This window comes from Sciurus vulgaris (assembly GCF_902686455.1).
Source record: "Sciurus vulgaris genome assembly, chromosome: X".
Taxonomy (NCBI): Eukaryota; Metazoa; Chordata; class Mammalia; order Rodentia; family Sciuridae; genus Sciurus; species Sciurus vulgaris.
Genome location: NC_136471.1, coordinates 96,050,693 through 96,065,999, shown reverse-complemented (window position 1 = coordinate 96,065,999; position 15,307 = coordinate 96,050,693). Strand labels below are relative to the sequence as shown.

Below are 15,307 nucleotides of genomic sequence, written 5' to 3'. Positions count from 1 at the left end.
TTACATAAAAGTTTATGTATTGGTAATAATTTGGGGGGAGGTACTAGGGATTGAGCCCAGAGGCTCTTAACCACTGAACCACATCCCCAGCCATTTTTATACTTTATTTTGAAACAGGGTCTCACTAAGTTGTTTAAGGCCTCACTGAATTTCTGATGATGGTTTTAAACTCGCAATCCTTCTGCCTCAGACTCCTGAGTTGCTGGGATTGCAGGCGTGTGCCACCGCTCCTGGCAATAATCTCACCATTGGCATTAGAACTGCTGATCTGCAACATCAGTGATGGTTATTTAATATGCATTATCAATTCCAACTTAATATTTTCTTTACTCACCACTTTAAAACATTTTACTATAATGATTTCTAATTCCTATTTGCCCAGGACTCTCTAGTTAATAAGTTATCCCACAACTGTAAATTCCCCTATTCACACATCTCAGCAGTTGACAAACCCCTTGACAAATGCCCTATCAATTGGCAAACAGCTGTCAGGCATTGTCCTGATATTTGTTCAGTAGGATTCCCCACCCAAACCTTTGTCACTGTCCTCACTCTTAGGCGTTGTAGTATAAATATGTCTTGAGTGAAAGGGTCCCCCAGTGTAACCCAGCCAGGAACTTCATCCATGGCATGCACAAGATTCTTCATTTAGGGGTTATCTGGGGTATAGAAGAGGTTGGATGGAGAGAGGGTATGATCCTGAAATCCCCAAGCTCTGCTCTAATCTCCCCTACCCATGCCTCCTTCCCATACTCTTCTGATCAACTCTGGAGGAAACATTGACAGCAATTTTGTGCAGGTAGAGTTCACAATCTGGAACAACTAGGTTCATCAGCCCACAACATCTACACACCTTCCCCTCTGCAGCTGCCTCCTCATCCAAACTGGGGTCTCTGGACCTGACCCTCCCTTTTCTGGCTCATCTTCCCACATAGAACCTAGGTCTTAGTGATGCACACCTGTAATCCCAGTGACTCAGGAAGCAGAAGCAGAAGGATCTAATTTTGAGTCCAGCCTCAGCAACTTAGCAAGACCCTGTCTGAAAAGGGGCAAGGATATAACTCACTTTATGTGCCCTTGGGTTCAATCCCCAGTACTGCAAAAAACAAAAACAACAAAAGACAAAAGCCCGAGTGAGAGACCCTCCAAACACTCCCTTTCTAGGTCTTCTTGCTCCTGCAGCTGGGCTAGGCTCCGCCAAGCCCTTCCCAGTCCCAGGCCTCCTGCTTCTAAGTACTCCAAAGGTCCTGAGAAGTAAGGCCCTAGGAACCAGAATTTTAGCTTGGGGCAAATGCTCAGTGGAACACCAAAGTCGACCGGAATCCCCTTGAAAAAGTTGATAAGTTATCCCGCAGCTGTAAATTCCCCTATTCACAAATCTCATAAGTTGATAAACTCATTGACAACTGTCCTATCAATTGGTAAACAGCTCTCAGGCATTGTCCTGATGTTTGTCCAGTGAGGACTCTGGACCCAAACCTTTGTTACTGTCCCCACCCTTAGGTGAATGGGGAAAATATGTCTTTTTTGATGAAGAAAAAGACCCCCAAATTCTCTCCCATCCAATTATCTGTTGCTCCTAAGAACAACAATATGAGCCCAAGTCTTGAGCTGGGGAGTGCAGCTCAGTGGTAAGAGTGCTTGCCTAGCATGCTCAAGGCCCTGAATTTAATCATCAGCAGTTAAAAAAAATCCAGGTCTCCTCCAGAGTATCCTGAGTCACCAAGTATAGGCTCTTGTGTCCTCTGTGGTCTTGCCCCAGAGTTTTTTACACTCTTGGGAGGTTCCTGCAGGCCCAAATTATGCCCTGCATCAGGATGAGCAGATTTTAAGTACCCATTTGCCTCAGCAGGAAACATCCATTGCAGCAATAATGTCTGCTGTCAACATCTGTGCTTCCCCAGGGGACTGGACCCTGTCTGCTAAAAGGGGCAAACAGCAGTCTTTGCTGATTGATGTAACTCCAAGGGAAAGGCCTGGGTCCTGTTTGGCCTTGGTGACCTTGTTGCTATTCCCTCAGCTGCAATGAGACTTCAGTAGCTCCTGACAATTCACCAAACCTTAGTATCAATTCCCTACACTCTTGAGTTGCTCCCTGGTTTCAGGGCCCATTCATTGAGTCCTCAGCCCTGGGAAGGAAGGTACAGTAGAAGGTGGCAGGGGAAGAATGAAGGTCATTCTGAAAACCTGTTTTCCTCACAGGATGGACCCAGACCCAGCATGGGCATATCTGACCTAGTACTTCAGGGTACATGGAGATCAGAACAGCATACATAATTCTCCTCAAGAGAATTGACACAAGCTTCTGGCAGGATCTGCAGTCCTGGGATAATCACAACCCCAGTCACCCTTGTAGAAATTCCATTAAAGTGAACAGCCCCCAAGAATTCAGTGTGTCTGTGTGTGAATCTCTTTGGGAAAGACTATGATGGCCAAGAGGTAGTATGTGGAATCACAGTCATAAGAGGTGTGCAGTATGAGATCCAGCTCAGGGTAACCTGGGGAACTGGCCCTTCCCTCACCTGCGCCTCAGTCCTCCTTTTAAAAAAATGGGCATCACCAATCCCCAAAAACCCAAGGCCAAATTTCCTCTCTGATATGCAGATGCTAACACACAATGAGGGGAATGATAGAAGTTCATCGAATTAGACAAAGGTGAATGAAGGGAAAGGAGGGGGATGGGGATTAGGAAAGACAGTGGAATGAATCAGACATAACTCTCCCTTGCTCATGTATGAATACATGACCAGTGAAACTCCACATCATGCACAACCACAAAAATGTGAAATTATACCCCATGTACGTATAATATGTCAAAATACACTCTACTATCATGTATATCTAAAAAGAACAAATTCTTAAAATGGGCATCAGAGGTTGAAGGAGGATTATGAGGAGTTATTTTCCCCTTGGATATTTTTCAGGTCAAAACACATGAAACTCAGGCTGGGGTGTAGTTTTGTGGTAGAGTGCTTGCCTAGCATGGGTTCTATCCCCAGCACCACACATGCTCAAGAAAGAAAAAACAAATGAACTCTCATAGCAATAACTTAATGTGCAATATTACTAACAGTGACTTAAGTTTTAGATAGGCAGTGTAGTGTACTGATTAAGAACATGAACCCTGGAGGCAGGTCATCTGCACTTAATTCCTGTCTCTGCTGTGTCTTAGCTCTGTGTCCCTGGGGAAGTCATATTGCCATTTTATGCCTCAGCTATCACATCCGTAAAATAGGGATTAAAAAGCATGCCCAACTCATGGTGACAATGTGCATATTAAAAGAGGTCCTATATGTAAAGTGCTCAGAACAGTGCTGGGAACAGAGCTCTTATAAGTAGTAGTTATGGTAAATATAATTTAATGTGCAACATTAGTAGTGATAATTTTTTTGTGGTGCTGGATATTGAACCTAAGGGCATTCTACCATTGAGCTATAGCCCCAAACCCTTTTTTACTTTTATTTTTTTTGTACTGGGGATTGAACCCGGGGTGGGGGTTTAACCATGGAGACACATCCCCAGCCCTTTTTCATATTTTATTTAGAGAGGGTTCAGTGAGTTGCTAAGTGCCTTGCTAATTTGCTGAGACTGGCTTTGACTTGCAATCCTCCTGCCTCAGCCTCCTGAGTCGTTGGGATTACAGGCGTGCACCACCCACGCCCAGCTCCTGTTTTACTTTTATTCTGAGACAGAATCTCACTAAATTGCTGAGACTGTCCTCAAACTTGAAATCTCCTGCCTCAGCCTGCCAAGTCACTGGGATTACAGGCAAGTGCCCCAATGATAATTCTTATCAGTACTGTTTATTATAATATCACAAATAATATTTGATAATAGGAATAGTATATAAAACAGAAAATAATGTATTTTACTAGCAACAATTTAATGCACCCTAGAAACCTTAGTTTAACTAGCAATCATGATAATCTTGAGATGTTACAAATATTTAATATGCTCATTTGTAATATTATTATTCTTATTATGATGTTTGCATAATGCTTTCCAGGGTACAACTCCCTCCACCAAAAAATATCAACATTTTCAAAGACTTTGGGGGAAAACTGTCCCCCACCCTGTGATAATGTTTCCCACTATGCAGTCCTCACTGTGGACAAATCTCTCCTTTTATAAATCTCTACTATTGTCAAGACTTCAGATAACAAATCTCTAAGCCCTTGGTAAGTCCTTCCTTTGATTAGTTCTCTCTCCTCACTGAGACAAATCCCCTCTTCACAAATACCCCACTAAGAAATATCTTCTTATTCATAAATATTTCATTGCCATCTCCTTATTGATGTCCCCCACTGATGAATCTTCCCATTCACAACTTCCCAGCAGGAATCTAGTGCCTGCTGATGGATCCCAGCCACAAATAACTCTCTTCATAAATACCCACCTATTGTCATCACCCCAGTTGACAAATCTCTCTACTCATGAATATTTTTCTATGAAATAATTCCCACTGACAGCCTCTACTGGCAAATCTTCTCATTCACCCATTCTGACCCAGTGGTATCTCTCCCCATTGTCCACTAGGAATGATAAACTCCCCCATTCACACCTGCCCATTAAAAAGCTCTACCATCAACCCCCTCATCAGTGTCAAGACTTTCCAATTACAAAGTTCCACTATTGGTATTGATCGCAGTGATAAGCCTGTTTTAAAAACTCTACTCAGCCTGTCATGGTGGTGCATGTCTATAATTCCAGTGACTTGAGAGACTGAGGCAGAAGGATTGTAAGTTTGAGGTCAGACTGGGAAACTTATCAAGGACTTAAGCAACTCAGAGACCCTGTGTCAAAACTAAAGCATAAAATAAAAAGGGCTGGGGATGTGGTTCAGTGATAAAATGCCCCTGGGTTCAATTCCCAGTGCTAAAATAATAATAAATATAAACAAAAAACTTTCCATTCATAAAAACCTACCTATCCATATACTCCCTATCAGTTGACCCCCAGTGACACAGTACTCCATCCTTAGATATTTCCATTTGGATTATACCCCTGCTAGAAGAGCTCCAAACATATTACCCCATATGGTGAAACATCTCTGGCCACTACCCAGTGACAGATGGAGAGGTCAATTTATATAAGACCTGCCTTTCCCTTTTAATAATTCTGACTGACCCCGATATCTCACTATCCTGCTCTAGATACCTTCTATGCTAGAAGTAGTGGTAAAATCTGAGAAGCAACGCTGATTACATGTAGAGCTTCCACCAAAGAAATGGACAAGGGCACGAGTTCTTTCTTGTTGTGGGGGTGAAGCTTGAGTATTTTGTTTTTGTTTTGGTATGGGGGGTTAACCCCAGGGGCACTTAACCACTTTACATTCCCAGTCCATTTTTATTTTTAATTTTGAGACAGGGTCTCACTAAGTTGCTTAAGGTCTCATTAAATTGATGAGGCTGGCCTCAAACTTGCAATCCTCCAGGCTCAGCCTCCCCAGTCACTGGGATTATAGGCATGTGACAATGCACCCAACTAAGCCTGAGAATTTTTTTAAAAAGAAAGATTGATTGAAAGTTTATTTAAGAAGCTGTTAGAGCCCCAGATACATTCCCCAAATACCAATTCCCTGATCCAGTAAAAGGCTAGAGCTACCATTCCCTGAGAGGATAAGAGGGGGCTAGTTCCCGTGGGCAGGAATGCCTTAGCTGTACCTCCCAGGGTGGACTATTGCTGCTGAGCTCAAACCTCCTGCTAAGCCTTTGTAGAAAGCTACAGCTCTGACCTAAGGAGGGGAGTCCCCAGACTCAGCGTGCTTTTCCCCCGACACACCATGGGGGCCTCCCCGTGACCTTAGAAGAGCAATATTGTTAGGTAGATGCTCCCCAGCTATTCTCACGATTGGGAGTAACATGGGCCATGGACACGTCATGCTTCAATCCCCCATCCTTATGTTCTGCAGATCTCACTTTCCTGCTGGCCCCGTTTTGCTCGTGACTCTAAGACCACTCTTGGGCAGTGTAAAATGCATTTCTTGTGAAATGCAGGTTTCCATCCCTTGAAGAGTCTGGAGGGGATAGAGGTATGCCTCACTGACACCATACAGCATTATGAGGTCAAAATCACCAGGGGGCAGGGGTGAAGCTCAGTGGTAGTGTGCTTGCCTAGTATGCCTGAGGCCCTGGGTTCTGTTCCTAGCACCAAAACCCAAACGAAACCAAACAAAAACTACTGATATGACTCTAAGATCCCAACTGTAAATGCTCCTCCATCCCAGTGTCCCTGTGTCATTTCCCCCCAACAGGCTCTAATGAAGACCTGAATCTCTGATTGATAGAAGCACCCCAAATAAAGAGCAGTACTGTTTTATATGTGTGTGTGCATGCACATGTGTGTGTAAGTGTACATCTACCAAGAACAACTGCAGTGATATCCATGAAGAGAGGTTCCCCTTCAGGAATTTCTCATTGTGGGTCAGTCATTCTAACCCCACCCTGTATGAACTCCTTCACCAGCCCAGAACAAAGAATCTCCATGTCTGAGGGATTCCTGTCACCAGGTGCCCCATTGCAGGATACTGTGCTCCCAACTTCAGTGGACCACAGCTAATTCTGTTCCCAATCAACAATGTCCTTAATCTTTGAGATTGGCCCCTTGAGGATCACAGTGTGTCCTAGCCAAGGGACACCTGGTCACACCTTACTGACCCTCAGGGTATGACCTCAGTCTCCTCCAGGCTCTTCAGAGGATGAAAACCTGCACTGTACAAGATGCAGGGATGTTCCCTTGGAAGGGGCTCATGGAGAAGCATAAAGAGGGCTTGCTGAATATCCACAGGAAAGGATGCAACTGGGCTTCAAGTGGGTCCCTCAAGTGTTCCTGCAGTCGCAGGTATCCTCTGGCTGCTCAAGTTCATCCCTTTCTGCTGCCTGCTCCCATATGCAGTTCCCTACTTCCTCTTCTTTTTCTCCTGCTCCCTGCACCCTGCTCCTTCTGCATGGTCCCTACTCTGCTCCTGCTCCAGTTCTCTATTCCTCACTCCTGTTCCATCTCTGTGATTCCCTTTTATCATTCCTTGTGTGGTTTCACTGTTTTCTGGCCCCTCTGCCTGGCCTTAGTCCCTGAGGCCCTAATGAGAACAGCATGTGAAGCAATGCCATGCCTCAATCACCTCCAGGTCTTGGCCATCTCCCCAAAACCCAGTCTTGCACAGTGCCTGGAGCAGCATGTGCTTCTCTGAGCACTGGCAAAAAGAATATGAAACCATGAACTTGGCTGCCTTCCCTCGTGATCTGACGTCTACTATTGAGCCTTCACGCGCAACAGCTTCCTGCCTTGGACCCAGACTTCTATCTAACCATGGTGGGCTAGTGACTCTGCACCTTCCTCAGACTCAGATCTCTCTCAGACCATCAACCACTCCCAACTGCCACAATGCCTGGAGTCTCCTGAAGACCACCAGCTTCCAACTGTTCTGCTATGATGCTCAAGTACTGTTTCTTGATCTGCGTACAGGTGACATAGTGTGTTCATTGTGAAAATTCAACAAGTTGTACACTTAGGATATGTCCCCCTTTCTGAATTTGTCATGTCTCAATAAAACCGGCCACTCAAAAGAAACTTGCAGGGTTAGGGTGGGGCTCAGTGATGGAGTGTTTGCCTAGCATGTACAAGGTGCTGAGTTTCATCTCCAGTATTGCAAAATTAATTAATTAGTTGATTATTTTCCAACCCTATGAGAGACCATTTAAAAAATTGCCAGGCATGGTGTCCCTTGCTAGTAATGCCAGTTATTTGGGAGGCTAAGGTAGAAGGACTGCAAGCTTGAAGCAAGCTTCAACAACCCCTCAAAATTAAATTTTTTATTCAAAATTAAATTTTTTAAAAAAATATTTTTAGTTGTTGATGGAACTTCCATTTTATTTATTTATTTACTTACTTACTTACTTACTTACTTATATGTGGTGCTGAGAATTGAACCTAGTGCCTCATGCATGCTAGGCATACTACCACTGAGCCATAATTCCAGCCCAGTCCCTCAAAATTAATTTGTTACTAAAGGGCTGGGGGCATAGCTCACTGGTAGAACACTCTTGAGTTCAATCCCCAGTATGGTGCACACAGACACACAGACACACGCACACACACATACAAATAAGAAAAAAAGTTCTACCCCATTGACATATCTCCCCTATCCTTTTTTCTAGTTCTTCAGTCACTCTTTCCCTGTCTCCTTCACACAATTCTCATATCCTTGACCCTATTGGTTCTCACCTTTGGTCAATGGATCCTTCCTTTCTTTCTTTTTTTGTACCAGGGATTGAACCCTTGGGTGCTTAATCACTAAATTACATTCCCAGTGCTTTTTATTTTATTTTTTAAATTTTGAGACAGGGCTTTCTAAGTTGCTGAGGTTGACTTTGAACTTGAGATCCTCCTACCTTAGCCTCCTGAGTTGCAGGGAGTACAGGCATGTACCACTGCACCTGGCTGCATTCGTTTTCCTTTCCTCCACAGGGACCAGAACTTCTGGGCCCAGAGAAGGGACTAAACCAGAGAGGTCTTGGGAATGGATACGACCTGCCATATTGTGAGCCCTCCATAAATATTTCCTGCACCATAAATCACCCGATTTGAGATGACAAGGGAAGGGAATTCCCTATTTCCACAGCAGTCCCCATCCCTGGTCTGCATGACAAGGTTGATGTGAACAAATCACTATGCTAGAGAGCTGTAGTGAAGAGAAGTTAAACTGTGTTTAACAGGGTTCTTCTACATCTCCCCTGTTCATTGGTGACTATTTAGACACAACAGAGCTGAGCACCCTTCAGAAGACACCTAGTGGACTGCAACCTGAATAGAAATAGATGGACTATCAGAGCCAGAGTCCCAATATGTGACTCTCATCACAAGATGGAGACCGGTCAACCTTCCCACCAGAGCTTCAAGTACAGGATGGAAGAAGATTGCCTCTACAAATTCAGACCCAGCTTTTGTCCCTCCATAATTCATAGTAGGATGGGAGATGAAAGGGGAGAGAGAGGTGGTGGCAAGCTGGCCTGCAGGGAATATAACATCCCTGCCATTACCTACCATTAACTCTGTACTTTTTCCCAAACTCAGAAGTCCTGTTCTCTTTGCCCCTGGTAAAAATAGCTCGTTCATAACTACAGAACAGCCAGGAGGTATGGCTGCCCTTTCAGATTCAGGACTTAATGAGAAAATGTAACCATTAGGATGGTGCAGCATTAGTATAGGTATGGAAAAAGTGACCACTGGAACAGAAAAGAGAGTACAGAACTTTCCCAACACATATATGAGTTTTTAGTATATAACAGAGGTGGAATATCAGGACAGTGGAGAAAAAAGGGTTGCCTATAAGGAAAAATATGAATAGGATCCCTACCTAACTGCTATAATTTAGATATGGTTTGAGTGTATCCCCAAAATTTCAAGCTTCTAAGCTTGGTCCCAGTGTGGCAATGTTGAGGCATGGAACCTTTAAGAGGTGGGGTATTGTGAAATGTGGTTAGGTCACTGGGGCTGCAAGCCCTCAGAAAAGATTAAAGTTGTTCTCATGGACTCCAGTTAGTTCTCTCAAGAGTGGATTGTGATAAAAAGAGTGATCCTGGTCCCTGAATCCCTCTGGCTTCCTGACTTGCCATGTGATCTCTCCCTCATGCAAGCATTCTTACCATGATGACATCTACCATGTTGTGATATAGCCAGAACACCCTCACCAGAGCTGAGCAGATGCTGGTGCCATGCTCTTGAATCTCCAGAAGAGTAAGCTAAATAAACCTCTTTTCTTTATAAAATACCCAGCCTCAGTTATTTTGGTAGACCATACAAAACAGACTAAGATACAACCTTACACTGTATATGAAAATCAATTTCACATGAATGAAGAATTTAAATGTCATATATAAAGCTTTACTAAATTGTTCCTCTTTGACCTAATAACTTGAGTTGACCCTTTAATCATATACTAAATTTCCAAATGTTACATGGGTCTATATCTGGACTTCAAAATTTTGTCTCTTAAATCTGTCAAGTCTGTTTATGTGTTAGGATCATATTGTCCCTTAAATCTGTCAAGTCTGTTTATGTGTTAGCATCATATTGTTTAAATTATAAATGATGTGCTTGGTGATAGAGGTGTTAGACTCCTCATAGGGTGGTAGGGTTAGTCCCCCGCTCCCCAGCATTGCTTATCTTTTTCAGGGTTTTCCTTATTATTCTAACATGTTGGCTTTTCGATATGAACCTTACTATCAGCCTGTATAACCCCAGATAAAAGTTTGTAGGTGTATTTTGGGGAAATCATATTAAATTTTTAAATTAAATGAAGACATGAGGAGGTGAACTGACATCTTTATGATGTCAATTCATTCTAGCCAGGAATAGGGAGTGTCTTTCCATTTCCTTTTTTGGGGGGAGGGTGGGGTACCAGGGATTGAACCCAGGGTCACTTAACCACTGAACTACATCCCAGCCCTTTTTTGTTTTTAATTTTGAGTTAGAGTCTTAGTAAGTTGCTTAGGACCTCACTAAATTGCTGAGGTTAGCTTTGAACTTGCAATCCTTTTGCCTCTGCCTCCCAAGGGGCTAGGATGACAGGCATGCACGTCTACACCCAGCCCATTTCTTTAAGTCTACCTTTGTGTCTTTCAGGAGTGTTTAAAACTTTTCCTCTCATAATTTTGCACATTACTTGGAAATTTATACCGAAATATTGGGGGAGATATTGGGGATTGAACCCAGGGGCACTAAACCACTGAGCTACATCCCCAACCCTTTTTATTTTTTATTTTAAGACAGGGTTTCATTAAGTTGCTTAGGGCTTCACTAAATTGCTCAGGCTGACCTCGAACTTTCTGGGATTGCAGGAGTGACGTACCACACCTGGCATACTAAAATATTTTATCCTTTATTTTTGGTACTGGGGATTGAACCAAGGGATGTTCTACCACTGAGCTACAACCCCAGTCCTTTTAATTTTATTTTTAGAGAGTGTCTTGCTAAATTGCCTGGGTTGGCCTTGAACTTGTGATCCTCCTCCTCAACCTCCCAAGTTGCTAGGATTATAGCACTATGCCCAGCTTTTTTTTTTTTTATTATTGTTAATAATGTTTTCTCTTCTATTATGTCTTCTCTCTGGCTATTTGTGTATTTGAAAACTACTGATATCTCTATGTTGATTTTTATTTTTTTATGTTGCTAATTTTTTTAGTCATCTGAATTAGCTTTTTCATTGGTTCTCTGGGGGATTTCTAGGTATACTATCATATAATCTATAAATGCAGAATTTTTATATCCTCTTTATCCATTCTTATGCCTATAAATTGTTTTTCCTAGTCTAACTTCATTGGCTCAATCCCTCCAGGACAATATTAAAAAGGAGTTGAGAAAGTGGGCACTTTGCCTTGTTCTTGATCTTAGTGGAAATACCCTCAGTCTTATCCGATCAAGATGATAATTTTAGAGTTGAGATATACAGATTTATCATGTTAATGTGTTATCAACTGATTTCTAGTTTTGCATGCTTATATCAGAATGATATATATAATGTTGAATTTTAACCAGGCATGATGACACATGTCTATAATCCCAGCTACTCAGGAGGCTGAGGCATAAATATTGCAAGTTCAAGGTCAACCTGGGCCACTCAGTGAGATCTTGTCTCAAAATAAAATTTAAAGAAGGACTGGGGACGAAGTTCAGTAATAAGAGTGCTTCCCTAGGATGGACAAGGTCCTGTATTCAATCTTCAGTACTGGGGAAAAAAAGGATGGATATTGAATTTTGTCAAAGACTTTTCAAACATCTATAAAAATAATCATATGCTTTTCTTCTTCGATCTATAAATATGTTGTACTATATTAATGCATTATCTAGAATGAACCATTTCTATATTCCCAGAAGGAAATTCTCTTGGTCATGCTATATTATTTTCTCCATCTTTAAAAAAAAACTGTATTTTTTCTTAATGTGGTTTCAAATTTGTTTGCTAATATTTTATTTAGGATTTTTGTATTGATATTCATGGGTGAAATGATCTATGCTTTTCTTTCTGTGCTTTCAATGTTATAATTGCTCTAGAAAATAACACCTAAGTTTCTCCTCATTTTCTATTCTTTAGAACAATTTATATGGCATTGAAATAAACTTATCTCTAAGCAGTGAATATATTGATCATGATGGAGGGTAGGGTTTGGTAAAATTCCCCTGTGAAATTATTTGAACCTAATGTTTTATTATGGGGCAGTTCCTTAATAACTTTCCATTCTTTTTCAGTGCTGAGGATTGAACCTAGAGCCTCACACATACTAGGCAAATGCTCTACTACTGAACTAAACCTCAAACCCTTGATTTCTTTTATCGAAATTGATAGGATATGTTTTAATAGGGTCAGTCTTGGTAAAAGTGTTTCCCCAGGAAATTGCCTATATAAAATCAGCATGAATAGGAAAAAATCTAAAATTTAATGAAAGACACACACACTGAATACAAAACAAAATGAATAACATAACCATGTGGAATGAGAAATAAAATTAACCAATTAACTTTTGAATCCAGTACTTTGACTGCATACCTTCATTCTGAAGACATAAAAAGGGAAAACAAATGTCCAGCTTTACTTTAGCAGGGTTGTATTATACAGTAATATGGGTATTGCAATTCTAAAAATACTTCCTTTGTATTGTAGGGTTAACCAAATGAATGAATATATTTATGATGCTAGAGGCTAGAATTCTCACTGTTAGAGAAGAGAAATATAAATATAGAATGGAGGAAGATTAGAATGAATCCTATGATGTGTTCAATTTAAATTGGAGGTACCAGAGTGCACATTTTATATATAATTTCTGAGCTATGTACAATGAGAATACTTTGAAGTAAGGACATTCCAGAAAAAATGGATCCATCTAGCTCCAAAATCTTGGCTTTGGAATACCATTATTTTAGTGCTGGGATGAAGAAAGAAAAAGACATACCTGGAAGTGAAGTCAGCAGAAATGCCAGATAAGGGCCTATGAAAATCCTCCCCTTCATAAAAGCAAGGAGAAACTGACAAAAATTGTAAATTTAGTTTTCTTGCACTTTGGAAATTGACCAAAGGTTTAGAAATTGGAAAGCATTTATTCAAGAAAAATGACTAAATTTCTGCAAGAATCATAAACTTTAAGGCATTTGAACATTCATTGTTTTCACCCCCTTCTCCACACCTTTGCAAGAGACTTAAAAAGCAACAGTCCTACAATTCTGGTGAAATCCAGAGCCTAGTGTTAAATGAAAACAATAGGAGGCAATTATTTTGGACTAAGCTCCTACACTAGGCTCCAATAGATTAGGTTGAAAGTCAAAATGGTGTAACTCATTCTAAACTTTCCCATCACCAAATTGACACTAAGATGCTAGCTGATCTTCCAAGAAATCAGGAGAGACAACCAAATTTCACAAAGGCCATTCTCAGTTGGGATGATAATGAAGTTCCCTTTGTTTTTTTGTTTGTTTTTCTCCTCCTCCTCCTACTCCTTTGTTTTTTTTTTTTTTTTTTTTGGTACTAGGAATTTAACCCAGGGGTGCTGTACTACTGAGGTACACCCCCAGCTCTTTAAAAAAATTTTTTTTGTAGTTGAGATGGACAGAATGCCTTTATTTTATTTGTTTATATTTTTAGGCAGTGCTAAGGATTGAACTCAGTGCCTCACAAGTGCTAGGCAAGCACTCTTGTCATTGACCTACAGCCCCAGCCCTGTCCCAGTCCTTTTTATTGTTTTGATTTTGAGACAAGGTCTTGCCAAGTTACTTAGGGCCTTGCTAAATAGCTGAGGCTGGACTTCAACTTGCTATCCTCCTGTCTCACCCTCTGGAGTTGCTGGGATTACATGTGTGTGCCACCACACCCAGCTCCCTCTTTTAATTTTTTTTCTTTTTTTTGTGGTGCTGGGGATCGAACCCAGGGCCTTGTGCTTGCAAGGCAAGCACTCTAGTGACTGAGCTATCTCCCCAGCCACCCAGCTCCCTCTTTTAATCTGTACAAAAAAAGATTACCTGAAGTAACCTGATATTAACCAATTGGTTATTTTTCTATCATTCTGTATCCCTTTTCAAATAAAGTAATTTTGGAATGACCTATTCAATTTTTTTTATTTGCTTCTGCTTTCTTTAGCATTTCACATCACATAAAACCAATGTTCTCTGCTCAGCTCATCAGAACACTTATTCTACTGTATGGGAAGAAGTTGACTGCTTCTAGAATTATAAATAAAGCCAATTAAAGATTTTTAGGCTAAATTGCTGCAATTTTGTCTTTTGATACTAGCAATCACGGGATGAGATAGAACAGGTTGGATTTCCTCCAAAGCCCCATTCCAAGAGAAGTGTCTGACCTTGAAGCTCTGCACAAGGAGAAAGTGAAGGCTAAGGCAAAGTTGTAAATAACTTGACTGAGAATTAAAGGCATGCCCCAACATGCACACAGAGCTAGCTCATCAACAAAGGCTGGTGTTCTAAGTATTTAAAGAAATGTCTCACCAATCATTAGCTAACCACTAAGCTGATGGAGTAGAGCCTTCAATAGCCACACAAAGAATATAGACTTTACAGAATTAATTCAGGTAAGTCACTAAAAATAGAAGCAAAAACAAACCCTGGGGAGAAAAGAATCTGATTTCTAGATTTGCCACACTACATTATTAAAAGGTCCAGTTTTAAACAAAAACTTGTTTGTTTTTTTTTTAATCTAGGGATTGAACCCGGGTACTTAATCTCTGAGCCACATCCTCAGTGTTTTCTATATTTTATTTAGAGACAGGGTCTCACTGAGTTTCTTAGCACCTCACTAAGTTGCTGAGGTTGGCTTTGAACTCATGATCTTCCTGCCTTAGCCTCCCAAGCCTCTGAGATTACAGGTGTGCTCCACTGTGCCCAGTTAAACAAAAACTTTTGAGACATGCAAAGAAGCAAGACAGTATGGCTCAAACAGATGGGAAAATTAATCAATAGTTACTACCACTGAAGAAGCTCAGATGTTGGATTTAATGAACAGAATATAAATCAGTGATTTTAAATATTTTCAAACAACTAAAGGAAAGTTTGTCCAATGAACTAACAGAATTTATGACTATTGTCCTAATAGAGAATATCAATAAAGAGATACAACTTATATAAAAAATAGAAACTCCAGAAATGAAAAGCATAATAGCTGAAATGAAAATTCACTAGTGGAATTCAACAGCAGATTTGATGTGTCTGAGTAAAGAATCAACGAATCCAAAGGTCAGCTGAGATTATCCAATCTGAGAAACAAAAAATGATAAGCAAAATGAACAGAACCTTAAGAGCCTGTGGA

The 15,307-nt window shown here is 41.0% G+C and overlaps 1 protein-coding gene across 2 annotated transcripts in view; it reads right to left on the bottom strand.

The window, feature by feature from the left end:
* SYN1 (synapsin I) overlaps positions 1-15,307 on the bottom strand; it is a 50,812-nt gene that overhangs the window by 14,732 nt on the left and 20,773 nt on the right. The window lies entirely within an intron of this gene.